The sequence below is a fragment of the Vanellus vanellus genome, assembly GCF_965231255.1.
Source record: "Vanellus vanellus genome assembly, contig: HAP1_SCAFFOLD_776, whole genome shotgun sequence".
Classification (NCBI taxonomy): domain Eukaryota; kingdom Metazoa; phylum Chordata; class Aves; order Charadriiformes; family Charadriidae; genus Vanellus; species Vanellus vanellus.
Window position 1 is genome coordinate 47,950 of NW_028127785.1, and position 15,357 is coordinate 63,306.

A 15,357-nucleotide genomic window follows, 5' to 3' on the forward strand; every position below is an offset into this window, starting at 1 on the left:
AGGGTAGAGCTCTACAGGAGGGGCCATTCAGCGGTAGCACCGGAGACTGCATCTCAAAGACGCAAAGGCTGCTATGCGTGGGGCTTGAAGTTTGTGGGTGTGTTTTCTGGTGAGCTGCCAGATAAGGTTTCTAAATAGGAACCAGACTTGACTGTTATGAAGCTATCTCTCTGCGTCCAGCTGATCGTCAATGTTGTTTTTTCAGACATAGCGGGACCATAGCTGTGCAGGGTGATGCAGCAGAGCCGAGCGGAGTACCGTGAGAAGGTGGGTTGTCGTTTCCGCTATTAGAGGGAAGATGTGACCGCTGCCTCTGCGAGTGCAGTTACACTTGGTTGTTTTGTTGTTGTTTTTCCCCAGTTTGAATTCTTGAATCTGTCAGGTGCCAGAAACAATGACGGTCACAGCATCCAACTCTGGAATCCGCGTAGAGCAGGTGAGCAGAACACCACGGCATGTCCGAGGCGGGGGCTGTCACAGGAGAAGTCTATGTTGACCGACGCGATGCTTCCCAACGGCAGTGTTGTGCGTGCATTTTTTTGTTTGTTTTTCCTGGCGATGAAGAATCCACTGCCTGCAGGATTAACGCTGTTTGCCAGTCGGGGTTTCTTTCGTCAAGGTTGGCTTTGGAGCCCAGGCTCTCGGAAAGCTCAACGGAGGGCCTCGCGGCCAAGATTGTTTTGGGTGGGAGGGGACAGGGTCAGCAACCGGAGAGATGGGTTTTAAAGGTAGCATAGGGCAGAGGGCTGTCTCGGAGCGGTCACCTTCGGGCAGGTAAAGAGAGGGGGTTACTCCTCAGCGCTATGGTAGCATGCACTGGTCAGGGCGGTTCCGGCTCACTTTTGTCATCATATAGTTTGCTTGGCCTGTCTTCTGTGTCTTGTGTAATACCTTCCTCCGGTCTCAAAGTCTCCATAGCTCCTTTTTTGATCAAGAGGCACCTTGCTAGCCCTCCCGAGTGTCTAGAGAGCATCACCTCATCAGCGTAGTGCCTGTCGAGCAGTTCTCATCTCGGTAGTCTACTTTAAAGCGTCCTTCCTTCCAGCGCGTATTATGTTGCGGATCATTCCGATCGGTCTCCACTTGCGGCGGCAAGCCAGGCGGCACGTGCGGCTCTGTCGTTGAGATTCCCGTTTCCACAGAGTAGTCTTCTGGGGTTTCGTTCCCATGTCCTTAAGAGGTTTAGGTCTTAAAGCCTGCCTTCTCATGCATCCACCATTATGACTTTGACGGTCGCTTTCTGTCACAGGCGGCAGCTGTCGCCTCTCTAGCAGGGCCACTACAAGGCATTTGCGTCATCGTGGCACTGTAGGGCTTCTGCGCCGGCATCATCGACCCTACGGGAGTCGTTCTCACCCGCAGCCTTATAGCGTGTCACAGTTGCTCTTGCAGCCTCTGCACGCGCCACGGGTCTGCGTCTGCCACCTGCAATCGGAGCTTCAAGTGTACTTAGCATCACAGATGTATCCGGAGGGTCACCTTTGGGGAGGCGATCTGGCCTGGAAGGACCCCTCTGCTTTTGTACTTTCTGGTTCCATAGAGATGTTCTATGGAATCTCATCCACGTGTCCTTCTGAGGAAGGATCCTAAAGCCAAGCTTCTCAGGTACGTGTCATTCTAGAGTTGCGTTGCATCGCAGTGCTCTAGTTTTGACTGCCATCCGAGACCGCCTCACCAGGCGGTGCTTACTTTTTCTTTTGCTTTGTAAAGCTATGTATTTGGTTATGCGTCACATCGTACCGCCCTGTAATTTTCTCGACTGCCTTCAGAGACTGTCTCGCAGCGTCACTCCCCATCTTGTGTTTCGCGTCAGACCGTTCTCTATCTGAATGGGTACGGCATTGTTAGGTTCTATCGGGTTTGCATCATACTGCCCTGTAATTGTCGCAACCTCCATCTGAGACCGTTTCACATGGTCTCGGCCCATATTGCGTTTTGTCTCACATCGTGCCACTCCGTAACGATCTCGACCACCATGTGAGACCATCTTGCTTCATACCGCCCCCTACTGCTTTTTTTGTATCGGATCATTCTGTTCCGCAATGCACATCGGATTGTTTGGCATTGTAGTGGCTTTGCATCGTATAGCTCTGTAATTTGAGACAGTCTTGTATTGTATCACCCTGTATCGCATCGTGTCTCTCATCGTATAGCTCCATAATGGTCTCGACTGACATTGGAGGCGGTTTTGCATTTTACAACTGTGTATTTTATTTTTTTTTTTTAATCGGATCATTGCCTATTTGGATGCCTATTGCACTGTACCTCTCTGTAGTGGTTTTGCATTGTATTCCTCTGTAATAGTCTTGACTGACAGTGGAGACCATCTTATATTGCGTAGCTCTACTTTGTATCGCATTGTGACGCTCCGTAACCATCTTGCCCGCCAGCAGAGACCATCTGGCTTTGTGTCACCCTGTATTGTGTGGTGTTATTGGATCACTGTGTATTTGAATGTGTATTGTATTGTTGTTGTGCTGAGTATCGGTTTTGCATTGTACTACCCTGAAATTGTCTTGACTGCCATCTGAGATGGTCTCGCATCGTACCACCCCCTATTGCGGTTTTGTTATTGGAGTGTTCCGTATTTGAATGCACACTGTCTTGTTCAGCTGTGTATTGGATTTGCCTTGTCTGGGTCCGCATTGGCATCTACCCACATCCGAGAGCGTCTCGCATCATATCGCCCCATATCGGTGTTTGCCATTTGTCGGCACCCACTCTGCGAGGCGACGTTCATCGCCAAAGTTTGGGTGGAGGTCAGGCATGGGCCGGGGTTTTTGCAGGCAGGGTCACCTGCGAGGCTACCCTGGGGGGTGCTCTTGAGGAGCGCCGGAGACGGGCCCGTGGCCACTTATGACCAGCAGGTGCTGGAGCGCAGGAGGCGTGTGGTTCGGCTGGCCTCTGCAGTAGCAGAGGGAGCGGGGAGACTGAAATCTGTGTGTGTGTGTGTGTGTGTGTGTGTGTGTGTTTTGGTGGTTGTGTGGCCCCGCAGCTTGGCTGTGGAGGTGCGCGTGTTTTCCTTTGCAGGCTAGAATAAAAAAAAAACAGCTGGGGGATTTTTTTTTTTTTTTCTTCCCCCGGCTGGTTTTTTTTTTCCCCGGTCCCGGCCACTCTGCGAGGTGACGTTCATTTCCAAAGTTTGGCCGGAGGTCAGGCACGGGCCGGGGTTTTTGCAGGCAGGGTCACCTGCGAGACCCGTCTGGGTGGCGCTCTTGAGGAGTGCTGCAGGGACGGGCCAATGGCTGCTTTTGGCTGGCAGGTGGGAGAATGTAGGAGCCGAGCGGGGAGGACAGGCTTGTGGGGTAGCGGAGGGAGCGGGGTGTCTGGCAGGTGTATGTGTATGTTCTGGTGGTTGTGTTGAACCGCAGCTTGGCTGCGGAGGTGTGTGTGTTTTCGTTTGCAGGCTTGTAGGGCAAACTACTAGAATAAAAAAAAACCCAGCCAGGGGATTTTTTTTTTTTTTCCCCCGGCTGTTTTTTTTTTTTTCCCCAGTCCTGGCCACTCTGTGAGGTGACGTTCATCTCCAAAGTTTGGGCGGAGGCCAGGCACGGGCCGGGGTTTTTGCAGGCAGGGTCACTTGGCCCCTGGATTTGGAGTTCTTAGGGCACATTGTCTTGGTAGGTGAATAGGGTTTGTCATTTTTGGAAGTTGTGTGTAGCGGTTGTTAATGGTCAGGGAGCAATGTAGGGGGAGCTGGCCAGTATGGAGAAGGAACGGGTATTGCAGCAGGTGCACTTTTCAGTATTTGGCAATAGAGGTACAGTGTTGGGAAGGGCTGTGAGAAATATGGCATCATTAGCTTTAATTGGCAAAACAAAGCAACAGCCAAGGTCTGCAGATGTTTCCAGAGAAGCAGCAGTCACCTGTTCCCTCTTCAGAGCAGCAAGTTTTGCAGATGACATCGCCAAGAAGAGGGAACCTGACGCACAGGTAGGAAGAGAGCGCATCCCTGAGGGGAGCAGGAGCTATAGGAAGGCACGTACTTATTGCAGCGAGGCCAGGAAGAACTGGACGGAGGCCACGGTGTTGAGGGTTATGTGGGATAGGAGTTTTTTTACTGTCTTAGCCCCTGTGGACTTTTGGCCTGTACTCAATGTCGCAGTAGCCCTTATGGGATGCCCTTGGACTCAAGTTGTTATTGTTTGTCATTGTCCACTGGGGCCAGAACTGTTCCTTTGAGTAAATTACGTCAGGGGGAAAGGAAGGTAGGCGTAGCTATCAGGATGAGCTCTAAGTCAACGTAGGTGCAGATGAGGTGGTTCCTCTACTAGCGTTAGCTATATCCAAGTTAATCTAGGCCCCGTCATGTGGGAGAGGCGGTAGGGAGATAGCAGTACTAAATGAGGTTTCAGGAGTAGTGTAAGGATGAGGGCAGTCTGAAGAGTAAACAAGTGAAATGTCCAGTAGGAGCCCACAAAGTCCTTCGGTTGATTAAATGCCAAATGTTGTCGTCCGCACGTGTAATTATTAAAGTATCATCTGCTCTCATCCCACTCCTGTTTGTTTTGCCACACATTTGGGGTTTGGACAGGTACACGGCCGTGCACGACTCGGTTGCAGAGCATGTGTGTGAGCACGCATATGTCAGACGGCAGGTGCGCACGGTGGAACGTGGCTGGGCGTTGTTGATGTCATGTGTATCTGACTTGGAATGTTCTTAGAGGCGTGTGCGCATGAGAGTCATTTGTGACCGGTTGCGCGCAACAGGAGAGCTTTAGAGCTGCAGTTTGTGGGTGTTACGTGCTGTAGGATTTTCACTACAGCATACTCAAAAGGATAACCAAAGTTAGACACATGAGATAGCCAAACTGGGAAACGGCATGCCTTGTGGCATTCAAAGAGATGTTCCTATAGTAAAGGGGATTGCCTGTGCGCACGCCCTTTCCTAGTGCCATGCCACACTTATATTAGGTGTAGGGTTTTCCTGTATACACTCTCCAGCACTGGAACACCTGTACACTAATTACCCATCCAATTACCACAGCAAATCATTAGCACCTCATTATGCAAATAAGCAAAGTAATTATGCAAATTAGGAAAATTACTGTTTTTTATACTCCGGCCTCCACTTTCCGGACTCCGGCCTCCACTTTCTGGCCTCCACTTTCCGGCCTCCACTTTCCGGCCTCCACTTTCCAGCCTCCACTTTCCAGCCTCCGGCCTCCACTTTCCGGCCTCCACTTTCCGGCCTCCACTTTCCGGCCTCCACTTTCCGGCCTCCACTTTCGGGCCTCCACTTTTGGGCCTCCACTTTCCAGCCTCCAGCCTCCACTTTCCGGCCTCCACTTTCCGGCCTCCAGCCTCCACTTTTGGGCCTCCACTTTTGGGCCTCCACTTTCCTGCCTCCACTTTCCGGCCTCCACTTTCGGGCCTCCACTTTTGGGCCTCCACTTTCCGGCCTCCACTTTCCGGCCTCCACTTTTGGGCCTCCACTTTCCGGCCTCCAGCCTCCACTTTCCGGCCTCCACTTTCCGGCCTCCACTTTTGGGCCTCCACTTTCCGGCCTCCACTTTCCGGCCTCCACTTTTGGGCCTCCAGCCTCCACTTTCCAGCCTCCACTTTCCAGCCTCCACTTTCCGGCCTCCGGCCTCCACTTTTGGGCCTCCACTTTTGGGCCTCCACTTTCCGGCCTCCACTTTTGGGCCTCCACTTTCCGGCCTCCGGCCTCCACTTTCCAGCCTCCACTTTCCGGCCTCCACTTTCCGGCCTCTGGCCTCCACTTTCTGGCCTCCAGCCTCCACTTTCCAGCCTCCACTTTCCGGCCTCCACTTTTGGGCCTCCACTTTCCAGCCTCCACTTTCCGGCCTCCGGCCTCCACTTTCCGGCCTCCACTTTCTGGCCTCCACCCTCCACTTTCGGGCCTCCACTTTCCAGCCTCCACTTTCCGGCCTCCACTTTCCGGCCTCCACCTCCTAACTATTGTTCCTGTTTTTCCATCTTTACACCTTGCCCGTCCCCTCTTTCTCCCCCATTGTTTCTACTTTCCGTTCCCCCCTTTCCTTTTTTCCCTCATCCCCCCCTTTTTGTTTTTCCCCCGTCCCACTTTTCCTCCTTTTTGTTCTGCACTGTTCGGTCCCCCCTTTCCTCCTTTCGTTCTGTACTGTTCCATCCTCCCTTTCCCCTCTCCTCCTTATTCTCAAGCCATCCTTCTCCCTGCTTTCCCCTTTCCTTGCCCCCACCCAAAGCTGTCTCTGCACTTCCCCCTTTCCGTTTTCTTCCCTCCAGTTACACTCTCCCTTTTCCTAACCCTCATACTCTGTACCCACTTTCTCTCTTTCCCCGTTGGATTCCCTGCTGTTGCCACTTCACTTCTTTCTCCGCCCCCCCCCCCCCCCCCCCCCCCCCCTATCCAGTATCCCTTTGTCCCTCTCCTTCTCCCTGGTCCCCTTTTTCCCGTTTTCCTTCCATCCCTGTCCTCCCTTTCCTCATTTCTTTGCCTCTGCATCACCCCTTTTTTTCTTTCTCCATTTTTCCACTGTCCCATATCCCTTCTTTCCTCCTTTCTTTCCTCCCTATCCCATTCTCTCTTTCCTTTCCCCTACTCCATCCGCTGTCCCCCCCCTTTTCCCCCTGTGTTGTCTCTCCTGTTCCATATCTCTCCTCTCTTTCTACTCCCCTTGCCCCTGTTTTTCCAGCTTTACACCTCACCCGCCCCTCCTTTATTGTTTCTTCCCTGCTGCCCTCCCTTCCCCCCCCCCGCAGTCTCCTTTCCTCCACATCTCCTACTCTCCCTTCTCCCTTGCCTTCCACCCATGTCGCCTGTTTTCCCCTTGCTGTCCCCCTTCCTGTCACCCTGTTCCCCTACCATCCCCTCCCCCGTCGCACCTTTCCTCCTTACTGTTCCCCTTTGTCATCTGTTTTCCACTTTGCCTTCCCTCTTTGTTGCCCCTTTCCCTCTTCCCTTGCGTCCTTTTGCCTTCCCTCCTTCCACCATTGCCTCTTTCCCTGTTGCCATCCCCCGGATCCCCCCTTTTCCCTTTCCTTTGTTCTCAGTTCCCCCTGCACCCCACGTGTCCCATGTGCCCCCTTTCTCCCCCCGTCCCATTTCTCTCTTCACTTCCCCCCACTCCATCTTCTGTCTCCCCCTTTCTGCTTTTCTTTTCTCCCCAGTCTGCTGTCCCCCCTTTCCCCTTTTCTTTCCACCTCCCCTTTTCTCCCTTCCCCCCCCTTCCCCTGTACTCCCTTTGCCCTTTTCCCCCCTTTGTCCTCTTTTCTCCATTTGCTCTTTTTTCCTGTCTCCTCTTTCCTGATTGAAATTTTCTTCCTCCATCCCATTCCATTTTCCCCTTTCTTTGCTTCCATTCTCTGTCCCCCTTTTCATTCTTTCTCCTTTTCTCCCACCGCTTTCCACCCATCCTCTATTTCTCCTTTCTTACTTTTCCTTTTTTCCCCTCCCATTCTGTGTTCTCCCTTTCCTTTACTCCTCACCCCTCACATGTTCCCTCTTTCCTGTTTTCCTACTGTTCCCTCTCCCCCTTTCCTCCTTCCATTTCTCCCACCCTGTTTTTCCTTCCCTTTTTTCCCCTTCCTTTCTGCCCTCTTTCCCCCTCCCCTTTTCTGTCCATTCCCTGTTCCCCTCCCACCTCTTTCTCCCGTCTACCCCCCATATTCCCCTGCTGTTGTTTTCACTCCTCACCCCTTTCCCCCTTCCCATTTTTTCCTTCCTGTTCCCCCAATTCTGCCTTTCCTTCCCCTGTTTCCCCAGTTAACTTTTCTTCCTCCCATTCCACCTTTCCCATTCTTCCCCTGCTGTTCCTGATTTTTACTTTTCTTCACACCCACTTTCCACCTTTTGTCTCCCCTTGCCTCACTCTCCCTTACTCCCCTGTCCCTCCTTGCTGCTTTTAGCCATTCTTTCCCCTGTCCTGTGTTGCCACTTCCCCCCCTCTCTCCTTCCCCCCCCTTCCCGCCCTTTACCCCCCTCCCCCCCTGTTTCCCCCCTCCCCCCGTTTCCCCCCTCCCCCCGTTTTCCCCCTCCCCACCCTTTACCCCCCTCCCCACCCTTTTTCCCCCCCTCCCCCCGTTTCCCCCCCCTCCCCCCGTTTCCCCCCCCTCCCCCCGTTTCCCCCCCCTCCCCCCGTTTCCCCCCCCTCCCCCCGTTTCCCCCCCCCCCCGTTTCCCCCCCCTCCCCCCGTTTCCCCCCCCTCCCCCCGTTTCCCCCCCCTCCCCCCGTTTCCCCCCCCTCCTTTTCCCCCCCCCTCCTTTTCCCCCCTCCCCACTCCCTCCCTTTCCCCTCCCTGCACATACCCCTTCCCCTGCCCCTTCCCCCTATTCTTTTTAATTATTTTTTTATTTTTTAGTATAGAATCACATGCATACATTTCCACCTGAAGGGAAAGGGGGAGGGACAAGCCCTTTCCCGAGAACAGACAGCAGCTTTACTGCCACACTAACAATGGCTGCAAAATTTCATCAAATGGATCAACACTCCTTTGAAGTCTTCAAATACTTCTCATCTTTAAAGGAGGTGCCGCATGTCCACCTGAATCCTTCCTCTTTCTTCTGGCCTATTTGGTAATACGCTGAAATAGGATGATGCCATTTACGGCAGCCCAAGGTCCATGGTGGGGGGTGTATGCGTCAGAGGAGGGAGATTCATAGGGGAGATTACAAAACATTACAATCTGGAAACATGGGTGGGAGCCATTGAAATAGAGAAAACCCTCTCATTTTAATATCTATTGACATATGACTATTTGTTTGTGTATAGCGAAGGTGTTCAAAATACAAATCTACTCTACAAAAAACCTCCTCTATTACATAAAGGATTTTAGAATATAAAATATGTGTCCCACAGTCCATTTTTACCTTTATCGTTCTCTCTCTGCCTGGCTCCCCGTCCCCATTCTTTAATTGCTCTGTCTCTCCCCTTCAGTCCATCAAGGTTTTTTGGTATGTTTCAGTTTATCTCTGTGCACCTCACTGTCCCCTTTTTTAATTCCTCCTTCTCTGCCTTGTGGCCCATTGCTCTTTTTTGGTTGTGGTTTTTTTTTTTTTTCCATCTCTGTCAGCGTGGTTGCTGTTGCATTGGGTTTACCATGCGAGGTGTCGTTAGCTGGGGCGGGTGCTGCAGGGGTGGGTTCTGTGAGAAGACACCGGGTGTTGGTCCCATGTTGGGCACAGCCAGTTCCCACTCTGCGACGGATGTGCTGCTGGTTAAAGCTGAGCCCATCGGCAGCGCTGGTAGGAAGCAGAGCAGAGATTCTCCTGCAGCCTGTGGTGAAGACCATGGTGAGGCAGGCTGTCCCCCTGCAGTCCAGGGAGGTCCAGGGTGATGCAGGTGGCTGTGCCTGAAGGAAGCCGAGAGTCTGTGTGAGACCTGTGGCCTCGTGGGAGGGACCCCACACTGGAGCAGAAAAAGAGCCTGAGGAGGAAGGAGCCGCAATCCCCATGCCATGTCCCCCTGTGTTGGTCAGGGGTGGGATGTAGAGAAGTCAGGAGAGGAGCGCAGGAACAGAGGGAGGGGTGGCAGGAAGGTGTTTTTTGGATTTGTTCCTATTTGTATTATCTGAGGAACAATGACTTAATTTCCCCAGGTTGAGCCTAGTTTGTCTGTGACAGTAATTGGTAAGTAATCTCTTTGTCTTTATCTTGACCTATAAGCTTGTCTGCTGTATTTTCTCTCCCTCTCCTATTTCTTAATCCGTTTGCTTTTTAAATTTTATCACTAGGTGAACTTTTATTCAGTTAGCTATCCCCATTTTGTAATGTTTTCCTGTCTGCCTCTTACCTTGTCGCCATATCTGTTTCTATGTCTACTTTTATGAAGTTGCCAATACTGATTTTTTAAGTGTTCTGTGCTGGACATGTACCCTGTTGCTTTTAAAGATTTTTATTTAGTTTGCTGTCCCTGTATTTTCATTTTTATTTATTTATTTGTCTAATTGCTCTTACTTTTCACTTGTTCTTTCTATCTGCTTTTATCTCGTTGTCTGTGTTTATTTTAAACTTTTTTCTTCTTTCATTAATGCTGACAGTTTTGAAAATCTTCATTCTATGTGTCTGATTCAGTTAGCTGTTCATAGTTTCTGTTTTTTTGCCTGTTTCCCTAATACTCTTTATTGCTTATCTTTTTTAATTTTCTCATCTTTCCTTAGTGCCATTGCTTTTAAAATTCTCTTTTACATCTGTTTTAGTTTGCCGTTAATCTTTGTCTTTACTTCCCCTGTTGCCTATCGCTTTTTTAATGTTCTTGCTATGCCTACTTTTAGTCTCTTTGCCATCTTTTAAAAATTGTCTTTGTGCTATTGCTTTTTAAATTTTCTTCCTACTCCTGCATTTTAGTTTGCCATTGCTATTTGCTAATTTTTTCCTTGATTCTTTAATCACGGATGTTCTGAAGACTTTCTGTCAACATTTATCTCCTTCGCTGTCTGTATTTTTAATTATTTCTTGCCTTTCCTTAGTGCCCTCTCTTTTTAAATTTTCTTTCTACATCTTTTGAGATTGCCATCGCTATTTTTTGATTTTCTTTTTTATTTGCTCAATCCCCGATCAAATTTTCTGTCTGAGCTCTTTCCCTCAGACACCTGTCCTCTCTTTGTTTGTACCTCAGAGTTCTCTTATCATCCTCTCTGCCATCTAGTGTGCTTCCATTTGGTCCCCAGCCTCTCCGGACTCCCTCCTCACGTCCCTGAGTATTCTTTGGTCTCTCTCACCATGTCGCAACACCTACGGATGCTTTCAAGATTGCCCTTAGCATACGTTTAGCTTTATCGCAGGCATCACACCCCTCTCGTTCCCTCGGAAGAGTTTCTGAGTCCGTATCTGCTAGCCAGAGTGGGAAACCAAAGTTTTCCCTAGTGTTTCTAGCTAGATCAGCAAAGCCTTAGAGCGCAAGATGTAACAGCAACATAGCAAACTTTGGCGGAACTCCTTCTTAGCGCAAGAACAGCTAGTAGTTTTGCATGACTTTGATACATTGTAACCTAACTAACTTAATGCAAATGTATAAGTAATAATAATGAAGATTGTATACTTAACATTATGAATTAGAGCGACTGTTACAGTCAAGGGGAAACTATAATTCTTTGAAATGAAAAAAGGGACCGTTCTGCCCAGAATCATCAGAAGACAGATGACATACATAAACGGATGAGACAGAGAGATCCTGAAACTGCGTAAGGTGGTAAAATCACCTGCACTAAAACTCCAGTCATCAAAGAGGACACATAACCGTTGAACAATTTGATTGGTCAAGAGCCACACTCGTCACGTGAACATGTGCATGAATAGCTTACGCAATAGAATGTGAGGCTTTAAAAAGCACAGGAAAAGAACCCACGGGGTCCCTCTTTGGAGGCCCCGAGCTGTTAATAAATCAACTTTGTGACAGAACCTGGGGCACAAACTCTTGATTTACGGTCAGAGGTTAAGACCGGTTCCACCGAGACTCCTTTCTGAGGAGTTTAGAAAGCAAGGGGTTCTGGTCTGAACCTCACGACTCCGGCGGGCAGGTGTTCCCAGACCGTTCTTCAAGACCCGGCCCAGTCCTTCCGTCCTCTCTTCCATCAACCTGTGCCTCTATTAGTTCCCTGGCCCTCCAATGACACGGTTACTCTGTTGAAATTCAATCATCGCGTTCCCAGTCATTTTTCTGTCCCTCCGACTTCCGACACTTTCCCTGTGCTCCACATCCATCTTGTAGCTCTTTAGGTGGGGCCATCTTTGAGCCGTAGAGCACTCATTTGTTCTTCTACACTAACTAGGATTGCGCATTCTGTCTCCTGCGACCCGATACCATCTGTACTCCACTCAGAGGATCACCGGAGTTCCTCCCCAAGCCTTCTTTGGTCCCTGAGCCCTCATAGACACCCCTCTCCTCACCATCAAGATGCTTCCCGAGACCCTCCTTGATCTCCCCAGCACCTCATAGCACTTAATCTCCCTTTCTTTCCGTCCGTCAAAGCCTCTGGTTTTTCTTTGCCATACGATGCTCCTTTATTTTTCTCTCTGCTATTGAGGGTATCACCATTAGGTGCTTCTCTCACTCATTCATCTGTGATTTGCCCAGATGCCCTCCTGGAACTCCGAGGCATCCGCCGTGGCTCTGAGCCTTTTTTTCTTACTCTGCCCCCTCCTAATGCCTCTACTCTCTTTAGCCATGCGTTCCGAGTCCTTTCTCGTACTCCACAGCGCTCTTAGAGCGCTTCAGCTTCCTTTCAGTAGTATTTTTCTTGTGCGCCTCAGAGCGCCCTTAGCTTACTATTTGCAACTTAAGATGCCTTCATTCTGCCCCCAGCGCCCTGACAATATCTGTACTTTGTCAAAATCCCCTTTGGATTTCCTCATCCTTATTTTTGAGGCTTCTTTGAGCTCTCAGGCCCCGTGGGACTCCTCCGCTGCTCCCACCAAGCTCTCGTGACACAACCGCTACGTCCCGGAGTCCCATTTTAGCTCCGGAGGTCACTCCACACCCCTCTTTTCCCCTCAGAACACTTCCCCAGTCCCCATCTCTTACTCTGGTCTGCCTTTTTGTCCTGTCACCCCTGGTCACTCTCCAGTCAGTCCCCAGGTCCCCGAGGACATCTGTATTTTGCTCAATTCCCTTTTGAGCTCGTCCCATCTCCCCATCTCCTTTGGCCTCTCTGGCCCCTTTGGGACCTTTTTAAGTCCTCTGACCATGTGTTTTGTTCTGACAGAACTTTTTCCGAAGCTATCTGTATGCTACAGAGCCACCCGTTTGGTGTCTGTCTTATAGTATGTTTCTATATCGTATCTGGTACCCTAAAGATGCCTATCATCGGCTCAGATCTCCTCTTAGAAAGCCCTCATCTATTTTTATAGACATAATTCCCATGGTGGTTTTTGTTGTCTTTTGCAATTTGTTTTTGTTCTACGTACTCAGGTGTTACTTAGAATGCTTCATACCATTTCTGATACTTTTCTTGAATTTCCACATGTTCTGGTGCTTTCTGTCCTTTCGGACTCATCTAGTTCTGTTACCGGTATCGGTCAAGGAGAGATCACATAGGGCTGTAAATTGTCAGCACTTTACAGTAAATAACGTACGGTACAAGCAGAGATATTTTTGAGAAGATTTTCTCACAGGATCTAGTTCCTCTTTGTCGTTCAGTCCTATCCAGAACATAATTCGGGCAGAAGGTAGGTAGTATGCATGGTCCCTCTAAAAGTAAAGCATGACCCCGTAGCTCTGTATTTTGTTTGAAAGGAAACTAAAGCACATAAATTTTGATGATAATATCATTATTACATTTAGTAAACTAGTGTCTTTTAGGACTTAGTATGATTTCTAATTCTTTCTATCTACGCAATGGAACATTACGTTGAATTACTTACCCGGTCACGTTGCTGATGCCATTGCTTCAGTCACAGTAGAAAAGCAGATATCGGCCTTTCTTGTAAGCGCCACTTTCCCTGCTCAGTCCCTCACGTGCTGTAAACTTAAGGCTGACGAGAAAAGGAGCTGCTACCCCTGCGGCGGCCTTTATGGCTTCTGCTGGTCCATCCCACCCCTTCCCGGGGGGTTGTGGGAAGGGCGGAAGGCGGGGCCTGGGGTATATGAGCCACAGCCTCTGCTGAGTGAGCTCATTCTGCAGTTGGGTGTCTCTGGTGTAGGTCTTTTGCTGATCCTGTGGTCAAATGTAGTTTTGGAGCCGACTCAGCTGTTTGGGCTGGTGTTTGTTCACATTTAGAGAAGGAGAACTCATAAGTTCTAGGAAAGACCTTCCAGACCAGTTAAGGTTCAGCAGTGTGTTTAATAGAAATTAAATGTGCGTTTGTGTTTTTTTTTTTTTGTTTTGTTTTTTTTTTTTTAAGGTTAGTAGTTTTGTATTGAGCATTCAGGGATGGTAAGATGGTTTAACAGTATGTATTTCTTTTTTTTTCCAGGTACACTGCATTTTCTTGGAATTCCTGACTTAATTGGAGATGGAACTTTGTGGGTTTTTCTCACCAGTTTTGTTACATACAGCGTAAGTTGCTAATATAAATTTCCTTAATAGGAGCAACAATAAGATTATTTAGCGGGCGTTAGGGTGAGCACCTTGTATACATCCGTATATGAAGTGTTAGCATTTCTCAAGAAAGTAGCAGAGATTTAAGGTATAGTGGTTTTCACGGGTTTTGTGGGTCTGTAACGCAGCCTGGAGTCCGTGGGAAGAAAGGAGCTGCCTGCAGGGCACGGCTCAGAAGAGCAGCTCCCAAGGGGCAGCTGACGAGGGGGTTCAGAGGCTCTCATACAGGGCGGGAGTTGTCTGGAAGAAGCGGGGTTCCTTCCCTGTCAGTTCAGGAGAAGAGAAGGGGGTTCTGAAGCTTTAGGACAGGGGAAAGGGAGGCAGGTTCATCAGACTTTCTCAGATGTTTTGCAGTTGGATTTGGGTGTCGATGAGGTCTGTTCTGCTGCGGTCTCCTGCATTTGAGGTGGGCTGGGTAGTATCGAGGAGGAGCACGTGACCGGTGACTTTATGCAAGCGCAATGGTAATTTTGTGTTTCTTTGGTGTCTTAGGTGCTGTAATTAATTGTTGCTTATGACTCTGGATTTGGTGGGGTTTTTTATTTCTTTATTTTGCAGATGATGGACCCGGTGACTGCAGGAACATACCAGCTAGCTGTTTTTTGCGTGTTAAGTCAAGGATGGATTTGGACGCCCGGCCCTTTGAAAGATGAGTTGAAGAACAGGCGAGGAGAGGGGACAAGGGAGACAATTGTGGGAAAGGACTTGAAAAGTTAGTGTAGGGCGGAGGGCTGTCACGGGGCAATCGCCTTTAGGCAGGTAAAGGGAGCGGGTTACTCTTCAGCCCAGCGGTAGCGTGTGCCGGGCAGGGCGGTTCCAGCCTGTGTCTGTGGTGTCATCGGTGTGGTCTGTCTTTGGTGTCTTAGACCTTCATCGGATCTGGATTTCGGGTTTATGCTCCAGGAGCAAGGCACGGTGCCTCAGGCGGCACCCCTGGAGTCTTGAACACCTGTACTCATCGGCATAGCTCCAGTCGGGCACCGCTTTTCTTGCCTTAAAAGCCTCAAGCGTGGATAGGTGCGGCGTCACGGAAGTGTCTGGCCGGTCCTCACTTGCGTCGCGGTTCTCAGCTGCATGAGCAGCTCTGCTCTCTGGCCATCCGTTTTCAGGGCACGGGCCTTCTGCCCCGCATCGTTACGCTCTTAGGTCTTGAAGCCCGGTTTCCCGCATGTACATCTTCTCAGTTTGGCGAGTAACTTCTTGTCACGGGTCGTGACGTTCTGCATGTTCTCTGGGGTTTCCGTTGAGTCCCCTCACTTCACCGTTACGATCTCACATGTCATTTTGCTCGATGACGTCTTTGGTCGAGGTGCCGTCATTCTCGCTGAGAGTTTTCTCTCATCTTTGAGGTACATTGTAGGATTTTGCGTAGCGTCAA

The 15,357-nt window shown here is 49.8% G+C and overlaps 1 long non-coding RNA gene across 1 annotated transcript; it reads left to right on the forward strand.

Annotated features, from left to right (window-relative positions):
• Nucleotides 1-392: 392 nt before the first annotated feature.
• Nucleotides 393-14,356, forward strand: LOC309684997. The gene is made up of 3 exons (XR_014270386.1): nucleotides 393-436; nucleotides 13,855-13,937; nucleotides 14,334-14,356. It is a non-coding gene; the product is annotated as an uncharacterized lncRNA (long non-coding RNA).
• The last annotated feature ends 1,001 nt before the right edge of the window (nucleotides 14,357-15,357 follow it).